Source organism: Juglans regia, unplaced genomic scaffold (assembly GCF_001411555.2).
Source record: "Juglans regia cultivar Chandler unplaced genomic scaffold, Walnut 2.0 Scaffold_832, whole genome shotgun sequence".
NCBI classification, from domain to species: Eukaryota; Viridiplantae; Streptophyta; class Magnoliopsida; order Fagales; family Juglandaceae; genus Juglans; species Juglans regia.
This window is the reverse complement of record NW_023363275.1, coordinates 1-7,359: the sequence shown is the minus strand read 5'-3', so window position 1 is coordinate 7,359 and position 7,359 is coordinate 1. Positions and strand designations below refer to the sequence as shown.

At 48.9% G+C, this 7,359-nt stretch overlaps 22 non-coding genes and 2 pseudogenes across 22 annotated transcripts; all 24 read left to right on the top strand.

Annotated features, from left to right (window-relative positions):
- Positions 1-110, top strand: LOC118347094 (annotated as a pseudogene; the record flags this gene model as incomplete).
- Positions 111-299: 189 nt separating this feature from the next.
- LOC118347092 lies at positions 300-418 on the top strand. Its single transcript, XR_004800343.1, has one exon. It is a non-coding gene; the product is annotated as a 5S ribosomal RNA (ribosomal RNA).
- Positions 419-607: 189 nt separating this feature from the next.
- Positions 608-726, top strand: LOC118347081. Its single transcript, XR_004800332.1, has one exon. It is a non-coding gene; the product is annotated as a 5S ribosomal RNA (ribosomal RNA).
- A 189-nt stretch (positions 727-915) lies between these two features.
- LOC118347084 lies at positions 916-1,034 on the top strand. Its single transcript, XR_004800335.1, has one exon. It is a non-coding gene; the product is annotated as a 5S ribosomal RNA (ribosomal RNA).
- Positions 1,035-1,219: 185 nt separating this feature from the next.
- Positions 1,220-1,338, top strand: LOC118347083. The gene has a single exon (XR_004800334.1). It is a non-coding gene; the product is annotated as a 5S ribosomal RNA (ribosomal RNA).
- A 189-nt stretch (positions 1,339-1,527) lies between these two features.
- On the top strand, positions 1,528-1,646 carry LOC118347090. Its single transcript, XR_004800341.1, has one exon. It is a non-coding gene; the product is annotated as a 5S ribosomal RNA (ribosomal RNA).
- A 189-nt stretch (positions 1,647-1,835) lies between these two features.
- Positions 1,836-1,954, top strand: LOC118347087. The gene has a single exon (XR_004800338.1). It is a non-coding gene; the product is annotated as a 5S ribosomal RNA (ribosomal RNA).
- Positions 1,955-2,143: 189 nt separating this feature from the next.
- On the top strand, positions 2,144-2,262 carry LOC118347088. The gene has a single exon (XR_004800339.1). It is a non-coding gene; the product is annotated as a 5S ribosomal RNA (ribosomal RNA).
- A 188-nt stretch (positions 2,263-2,450) lies between these two features.
- On the top strand, positions 2,451-2,569 carry LOC118347079. Its single transcript, XR_004800330.1, has one exon. It is a non-coding gene; the product is annotated as a 5S ribosomal RNA (ribosomal RNA).
- Positions 2,570-2,764: 195 nt separating this feature from the next.
- Positions 2,765-2,883, top strand: LOC118347082. Its single transcript, XR_004800333.1, has one exon. It is a non-coding gene; the product is annotated as a 5S ribosomal RNA (ribosomal RNA).
- Positions 2,884-3,072: 189 nt separating this feature from the next.
- LOC118347089 lies at positions 3,073-3,191 on the top strand. Its single transcript, XR_004800340.1, has one exon. It is a non-coding gene; the product is annotated as a 5S ribosomal RNA (ribosomal RNA).
- Positions 3,192-3,380: 189 nt separating this feature from the next.
- LOC118347078 lies at positions 3,381-3,499 on the top strand. The gene has a single exon (XR_004800329.1). It is a non-coding gene; the product is annotated as a 5S ribosomal RNA (ribosomal RNA).
- A 189-nt stretch (positions 3,500-3,688) lies between these two features.
- LOC118347077 lies at positions 3,689-3,807 on the top strand. Its single transcript, XR_004800328.1, has one exon. It is a non-coding gene; the product is annotated as a 5S ribosomal RNA (ribosomal RNA).
- A 188-nt stretch (positions 3,808-3,995) lies between these two features.
- Positions 3,996-4,114, top strand: LOC118347076. The gene has a single exon (XR_004800327.1). It is a non-coding gene; the product is annotated as a 5S ribosomal RNA (ribosomal RNA).
- A 189-nt stretch (positions 4,115-4,303) lies between these two features.
- Positions 4,304-4,422, top strand: LOC118347098. The gene has a single exon (XR_004800347.1). It is a non-coding gene; the product is annotated as a 5S ribosomal RNA (ribosomal RNA).
- Positions 4,423-4,611: 189 nt separating this feature from the next.
- On the top strand, positions 4,612-4,730 carry LOC118347097. Its single transcript, XR_004800346.1, has one exon. It is a non-coding gene; the product is annotated as a 5S ribosomal RNA (ribosomal RNA).
- A 190-nt stretch (positions 4,731-4,920) lies between these two features.
- Positions 4,921-5,037, top strand: LOC118347093. Its single transcript, XR_004800344.1, has one exon. It is a non-coding gene; the product is annotated as a 5S ribosomal RNA (ribosomal RNA).
- Positions 5,038-5,226: 189 nt separating this feature from the next.
- On the top strand, positions 5,227-5,345 carry LOC118347080. Its single transcript, XR_004800331.1, has one exon. It is a non-coding gene; the product is annotated as a 5S ribosomal RNA (ribosomal RNA).
- Positions 5,346-5,534: 189 nt separating this feature from the next.
- On the top strand, positions 5,535-5,648 carry LOC118347095 (annotated as a pseudogene).
- A 183-nt stretch (positions 5,649-5,831) lies between these two features.
- Positions 5,832-5,950, top strand: LOC118347085. Its single transcript, XR_004800336.1, has one exon. It is a non-coding gene; the product is annotated as a 5S ribosomal RNA (ribosomal RNA).
- Positions 5,951-6,139: 189 nt separating this feature from the next.
- On the top strand, positions 6,140-6,258 carry LOC118347096. Its single transcript, XR_004800345.1, has one exon. It is a non-coding gene; the product is annotated as a 5S ribosomal RNA (ribosomal RNA).
- Positions 6,259-6,447: 189 nt separating this feature from the next.
- LOC118347086 lies at positions 6,448-6,566 on the top strand. Its single transcript, XR_004800337.1, has one exon. It is a non-coding gene; the product is annotated as a 5S ribosomal RNA (ribosomal RNA).
- Positions 6,567-6,755: 189 nt separating this feature from the next.
- On the top strand, positions 6,756-6,874 carry LOC118347091. Its single transcript, XR_004800342.1, has one exon. It is a non-coding gene; the product is annotated as a 5S ribosomal RNA (ribosomal RNA).
- Positions 6,875-7,063: 189 nt separating this feature from the next.
- LOC118347075 lies at positions 7,064-7,182 on the top strand. Its single transcript, XR_004800326.1, has one exon. It is a non-coding gene; the product is annotated as a 5S ribosomal RNA (ribosomal RNA).
- The last annotated feature ends 177 nt before the right edge of the window (positions 7,183-7,359 follow it).

The window sequence follows — 7,359 nt, the reverse complement described above, 5'->3', positions numbered from 1 at the left end:
CATACCAGCACCAATGCACCGGATCCCATCAGAACTCCGCAGTTAAGCGTGCTTGGGCGAGAGTAGTACTAGGATGGGTGACCTCCTGGGAAGTCCTCGTGTTGCACCCCTTGTTTTTGTTTTTTCCGCCTTGCGAGATAAATTGACAAGAAGGACCACTCGGGAGTGGATTTTTGGGAAAATCTCGCCCTGCCCATCGCGTAGCGATGGGTTTGGATCAGATCTCCGTTTGGATTGGGATCGGAAGGACGCTAGTATGTCGCTCAAGGATTATTTGAATTTTAAGTAATTAGTTTGATGGGTGCGATCATAACAGCACTAATGCACCGGATCCCATCAGAACTCCGCAGTTAAGCGTGCTTGGGCGAGAGTAGTACTAGGATGGGTGACCTCCTGGGAAGTCCTCGTGTTGTACCCCTCGTTTTTGTTTTTTCCGCCTTGCGAGATAAATTGACAAGAAGGAGCACTCGGGAGTGGATTTTTGGGAAAATCTCGCCCTGCCCATCGCGTAGCCATGGGTTTGGATCAGATCTCCGTTTGGATTGGGATCGGAAGGACGCTAGTATGTCGCTCAAGGACTATATGAATTTTAAGTAATTAGTTTGATGGGTGCGATCATACCAGCACTAATGCACCGGATCCCATCAGAACTCCGCAGTTAAGCGTGCTTGGGCGAGAGTAGTACTAGGATGGGCGACCTCCTGGGAAGTCCTCGTGTTGCACCCCTCGTTTTTGTTTTTTCCACCTTGCGAGATAAATTGACAAGAAGGACCACTCGGGAGTGGATTTTTGGGAAAATCTCGCCCTGCCCATCGCGTAGCCATGGGTTTGGATCAGATCTCCGTTTGGATTGGGATCGGAAGGACGCTAGTATGTCACTCAAGGATTATATGAATTTTAAGTAATTAGTTTGATGGGTGCGATCAAACCAGCACTAATGCACCGGATCCCATCAGAACTCCGCAGTTAAGCGTGCTTGGGCGAGAGTAGTACTAGGATGGGTGACCTCCTGGGAAGTCCTCGTGTTGCACCCCTCGTTTTGGATTTTTCCGCCTTGCGAGATGGCCTTCGAAGGCAAGGGTTCACCGGAGATTTTTCGAAAATCTGCCCTGCCCATCGCGTAGCCATGGGTTTGGATCAGATCTCCGTTTGGATTGGGATCGGAAGGACGCTAGTATGTCGCTCAAGGATTATATGAATTTTAAGTAATTAGTTTGATGGGTGCGATCATACCAGCACTAATGCACCGGATCCCATCAGAACTCCGCAGTTAAGCGTGCTTGGGCGAGAGTAGTACTAGGATGGGTGACCTCCTGGGAAGTCCTCGCGTTGCACCCCTCGTTTTTGTTTTTTCCGCCTTGCGAGATAAATTGACAAGAAGGACCACTCGGGAGTGGATTTTTCGGGAAATCTCGCCCTGCCCATCGCGTAGCCATGGGTTTGGATCAGATCTCCGTTTGGATTGGGATCGGAAGGACGCTAGTATGTCGCTCAAGGATTATATGAATTTTAAGCAATTAGTTTGATGGATGCGATCATACCAGCACTAATGCACCGGATCCCATCAGAACTCCGCAGTTAAGCGTGCTTGGGCGAGAGTAGTACTAGGATGGGTGACCTCCTCGGAAGTCCTCGTGTTGCACCCCTCGTTTTTGTTTTTTCCGCCTTGCGAGATAAATTGACAAGAAGGACCACTCGGGAGTGGATTTTTGGGGAAATCTCGCCCTGCCCATCGCGTAGCCATGGGTTTGGATCAGATCTCCGTTTGGATTGGGATCGGAAGGACGCTAGTATGTCGCTCAAGGATTATATGAATTTTAAGTAATTAGTTTTATGGGTGCGATCATACCAGCACTAATGCACCGGATCCCATCAGAACTCCGCAGTTAAGCGTGCTTGGGCGAGAGTAGTACTAGGATGGGTGACTTCCTGGGAAGTCCTCGTGTTGCACCCCTCGTTTTTGTTTTTTCCGCCTTGCGAGATAAATTGACAAGAAGGACCACTCGTGAGTGGATTTTTGGGAAAATCTCGCCCTGCCCATCGTGTAGCGATGGGTTTGGATCAGATCTCCGTTTGGATTGGGATCGGAAGGACGCTAGTATGTCGCTCAAGGATTATTTGAATTTTAAGTAATTAGTTTGATGGGTGCGATCATACCAGCACTAATGCACCGGATCCCATCAGAACTCCGCAGTTAAGCGTGCTTGGGCGAGAGTAGTACTAGGATGGGTGACCTCCTGGGAAGTCCTCGTGTTGCCCCCCTCGTTTTTGTTTTTTCCGCCTTGCGAGATAAATTGACAAGAAGGAGCACTCGGGAGTGGATTTTTGGGAAAATCTCGCCCTGCCCATCGCGTAGCCATGGTTTTGGATCAGATCTCCGTTTGGATTGGGATCGGAAGGACGCTAGTATGTCGCTCAAGGATTATATGAATTTAAGTAATTAGTTTGATGGGTGCGATCATACCAGCACTAATGCACCGGATCCCATCAGAACTCCGCAGTTAAGCGTGCTTGGGCGAGAGTAGTACTAGGATGGGTGACCTCCTGGGAAGTCCTCGTGTTGCACCCCTCGTTTTTGTTTTTTCCGCCTTGCGAGAGGAATTGACAATAAGGACCAATTGACAAGTGGATTTTTCGAAAAATCGCGCCCTGCCCATCGCGTAGCCAAGGGTTTCGATCAGATCGCCGTTTGATTGGATCGTAGCGACGCTAGTATATGTCGCTCATGATTACATGAATTTTTTTTTTAAGTAATTAGTTTGATGGGTGCGATCATACCAGCACCAATGCACCGGATCCCATCAGAACTCCGCAGTTAAGCGTGCTTGGGCGAGAGTAGTACTAGGATGGGTGACCTCCTGGGAAGTCCTCGTGTTGCACCCCTCGTTTTTTTTTTTTCCGCCTTGCGAGATAAATTGACAAGAAGGACCACTCGGGAGTGGATTTTTCGGAAAATCTCGCCCTGCCCATCGCGTAGCCATGGGTTTGGATCAGATCTCCGTTTGGATTGGGATCGGAAGGACGCTAGTATGTCGCTCAAGGATTATATGAATTTTAAGTAATTAGTTTGATGGGTGCCATCATACCAGCACTAATGCACCGGATCCCATCAGAACTCCGCAGTTAAGCGTGCTTGGGCGAGAGTAGTACTAGGATGGGTGACCTCCTGGGAAGTCCTCGTGTTGCACCCCTCGTTTTTGTTTTCTCCGCCTTGCGAGATAAATTGATAAGAAGGACCACTCGGGGGTGGATTTTTGAGAAAATCTCGCCCTGCCCATCGCGTAGCAATGGGTTTGGATCAGTTCTCCGTTTGGATTGGGATCGGAAGGACGCTAGTATGTCGCTCAAGGATTATATGAATTTTAAGTAATTAGTTTGATGGGTGCGATCATACCAGCACTAATGCACCGGATCCCATCAGAACTCCGCAGTTAAGCGTGCTTGGGCGAGAGTAGTACTAGGATGGGTGACCTCCTGGGAAGTCCTCGTGTTGCACCCCTCGTTGATTTTTTTTCCGCCTTGCGAGATAAATTGACAAGAAGGACCACTCGGGAGTGGATTTTTCGGAAAATCTCGCCCTGCCCATCGCGTAGCCATGGGTTTGGATCAGATCTCCGATTGGATTGGGATCGGAAGGACGCTAGTATGTCGCTCAAGGATTATTTGAATTTTAAGTAATTAGTTTGATGGGTGCGATCATACCAGCACTAATGCACCGGATCCCATCAGAACTCCGCAGTTAAGCGTGCTTGGGCGAGAGTAGTACTAGGATGGGTGACCTCCTGGGAAGTCCTCGTGTTGCACCCCTCGTTTTTGTTTTCTCCGCCTTGCGAGATAAATTGACAAGAAGGACCACTCGGGGGTGGATTTTTGAGAAAATCTCGCCCTGCCCATCGCGTAGCAATGGGTTTGGATCAGTTCTCCGTTTGGATTGGGATCGGAAGGACGCTAGTATGTCGCTCAAGGATTATATGAATTTAAGTAATTAGTTTGATGGGTGCGATCATACCAGCACTAATGCACCGGATCCCATCAGAACTCCGCAGTTAAGCGTGCTTGGGCGAGAGTAGTACTAGGATGGGTGACCTCCTGGGAAGTCCTCGTGTTGCACCCCTCGTTTTTGTTTTTTCCGCCTTGCGAGATAAATTGACAAGAAGGAGCACTCGGGAGTGGATTTTTCGGGAAATCTCGCCCTGCCCATCGCGTAGCCATGGGTTTGGATCAGATCTCCGTTTGGATTGGGATCGGAAGGACGCTAGTATGTCGCTCAAGGATTATATGAATTTTAAGTAATTAGTTTGATGGGTGCGATCATACCAGCACTAATGCACCGGATCCCATCAGAACTCCGCAGTTAAGCGTGCTTGGGCGAGAGTAGTACTAGGATGGGTGACCTCCTGGGAAGTCCTCGTGTTGCACCCCTCGTTTTTGTTTTTTCCGCCTTGCGAGATAAATTGACAAGAAGGAGCACTCGGGAGTGGATTTTTGGGAAAATCTCGCCCTGCCCATCGCGTAGCCATGGGTTTGGATCAGATCTCCGTTTGGATTGGGATCGGAAGGACGCTAGTATGTCGCTCAAGGATTATATGAATTTTAAGTAATTAGTTTGATGGGTGCGATCATACCAGCACTAATGCACCGGATCCCATCAGAACTCCGCAGTTAAGCGTGCTTGGGCGAGAGTAGTACTAGGATGGGTGACCTCCTGGGAAGTCCTCGTGTTGCACCCCTCGTTTTTGTTTTTTCCGCCTTGCGAGATAAATTGACAAGAAGGACCACTCGGGAGTGGATTTTTCGGGAAAATCTCGCCCTGCCCATCGCGTAGCCATGGGTTTGGATCAGATCTCCGTTTGGATTGGGATCGGAAGGACGCTAGTATGTCGCTCAAGGATTATTTGAATTTTAAGTAATTAGTTTGATGGGTGCGATCATACCAGCACTAATGCACCGGATCCCATCAACTCCGCAGTTAAGCGTGCTTGGGCGAGAGTAGTACTAGGATGGGTGACCTCCTGGGAAGTCCTCGTGTTGCACCCCTCGTTTTTGTTTTTTCCGCCTTGCGAGATAAATTGACAAGAAGGAGCACTCGGGAGTGGATTTTTGGGAAAATCTCGCCCTGCCCATCGCGTAGCCATGGGTTTGGATCAGATCTCCGTTTGGATTGGGATCGGAAGGACGCTAGTATGTCGCTCAAGGATTATATGAATTTTAAGTAATTAGTTTGATGGGTGCGATCATACCAGCACTAATGCACCGGATCCCATCAGAACTCCGCAGTTAAGCGTGCTTGGGCGAGAGTAGTACCAGGATGGGTGACCTCCTGGGAAGTCCTCGTGTTGCACCCCTCGTTTTTGTTTTCTCCGCCTTGCGAGATAAATTGACAAGAAGGACCACTCGGGGGTGGATTTTTGGGAAAATCTCGCCCTGCCCATCGCGTAGCCATGGGTTTGGATCAGATCTCTGTTTGGATTGGGATCGGATGGACGCTAGTATGTCGCTCAAGGATTATATGAATTTTAAGTAATTAGTTTGATGGGTGCGATCATACCAGCACTAATGCACCGGATCCCATCAGAACTCCGCAGTTAAGCGTGCTTGGGCGAGAGTAGTACAGGGATGGGTGACCTCCTCGAATTCTGTTGCACCCTCGCTTTTGTTTTTTTTCTGCCCTTACAGATAAATTGACAAGAAGAGCACCTGGAGAAAGGATTTTGGGAATTACCGCCCATCGCGTAGCTATGGGTTTGGATCAGATCTCCGTTTGGATTGGGATCGGAAGGACGCTAGTATGTCGCTCAAGGATTATATGAATTTTAAGCAATTAGTTTGATGGGTGCGATCATACCAGCACTAATGCACCGGATCCCATCAGAACTCCGCAGTTAAGCGTGCTTGGGCGAGAGTAGTACTAGGATGGGTGACCTCCGGGGAAGTCCTCGTGTTGCACCCCTCGTTTTTGTTTTTTCCGCCTTGCGAGATAAATTGACAAGAAGGAGCACTCGGGAGTGGATTTTTGGGAAAATCTCGCCCTGCCCATCGCGTAGCCATGGGTTTGGATCAGATCTCCGTTTGGATTGGGATCGGAAGGACGCCAGTATGTCGCTCAAGGATTATATGAATTTTAAGTAATTAGTTTGATGGGTGCGATCATACCAGCACTAATGCACCGGATCCCATCAGAACTCCGCAGTTAAGCGTGCTTGGGCGAGAGTAGTACTAGGATGGGTGACCTCCTGGGAAGTCCTCGTGTTGCACCCCTCGTTTTTGTTTTCTCCGCCTTGCGAGATAAATTGATAAGAAGGACCACTCGGGGGTGGATTTTTGAGAAAATCTCGCCCTGCCCATCGCGTAGCAATGGGTTTGGATCAGTTCTCCGTTTGGATTGGGATCGGAAGGACGCTAGTATGTCGCTCAAGGATTATATGAATTTTAAGTAATTAGTTTGATGGGTGCGATCATACCAGCACTAATGCACCGGATCCCATCAGAACTCCGCAGTTAAGCGTGCTTGGGCGAGAGTAGTACTAGGATGGGTGACCTCCTGGGAAGTCCTCGTGTTGCACCCCTCGTTTTTGTTTTCTCCGCCTTGCGAGATAAATTGACAAGAAGGACCACTCTGGGGTGGATTTTTGAGAAAATCTCGCCCTGCCCATCGCGTAGCAATGGGTTTGGATCAGTTCTCCGTTTGGATTGGGATCGGAAGGACGCTAGTATGTCGCTCAAGGATTATATGAATTTTAAGTAATTAGTTTGATGGGTGCCATCATACCAGCACTAATGCACCGGATCCCATCAGAACTCCGCAGTTAAGCGTGCTTGGGCGAGAGTAGTACTAGGATGGGTGACCTCCTCGGAAGTCCTCGTGTTGCACCCCTCGTTTTTGTTTTTTCCGCCTTGCGAGATAAATTGACAAGAAGGACCACTCGGGAGTGGATTTTTGAGAAAATCTCGCCCTGCCCATCGCGTAGCCATGGGTTTGGATCAGATCTCCGTTTGGATTGGGATCGGAAGGACGCTAGTATGTCGCCCAAGGATTATATGAATTTTAAGTAATTAGTTTGATGGGTGCGATCATACCAGCACTAATGCACCGGATCCCATCAGAACTCCGCAGTTAAGCGTGCTTGGGCGAGAGTAGTACTAGGATGGGTGACCTCCTGGGAAGTCCTCGTGTTGCACCCCTCGTTTATTTTTTTTCCGCCTTGCGAGATAAATTGACAAGAAGGAGCACTCGGGAGTGGATTTTTCGGAAAATCTCGCCCTGCCCATCGCGTAGCCATGGGTTTGGATCAGATCTCCGATTGGATTGGGATCTAAGGACGCCTAGTATGTCGTCAAGATTATATGCGAATTTTAAGT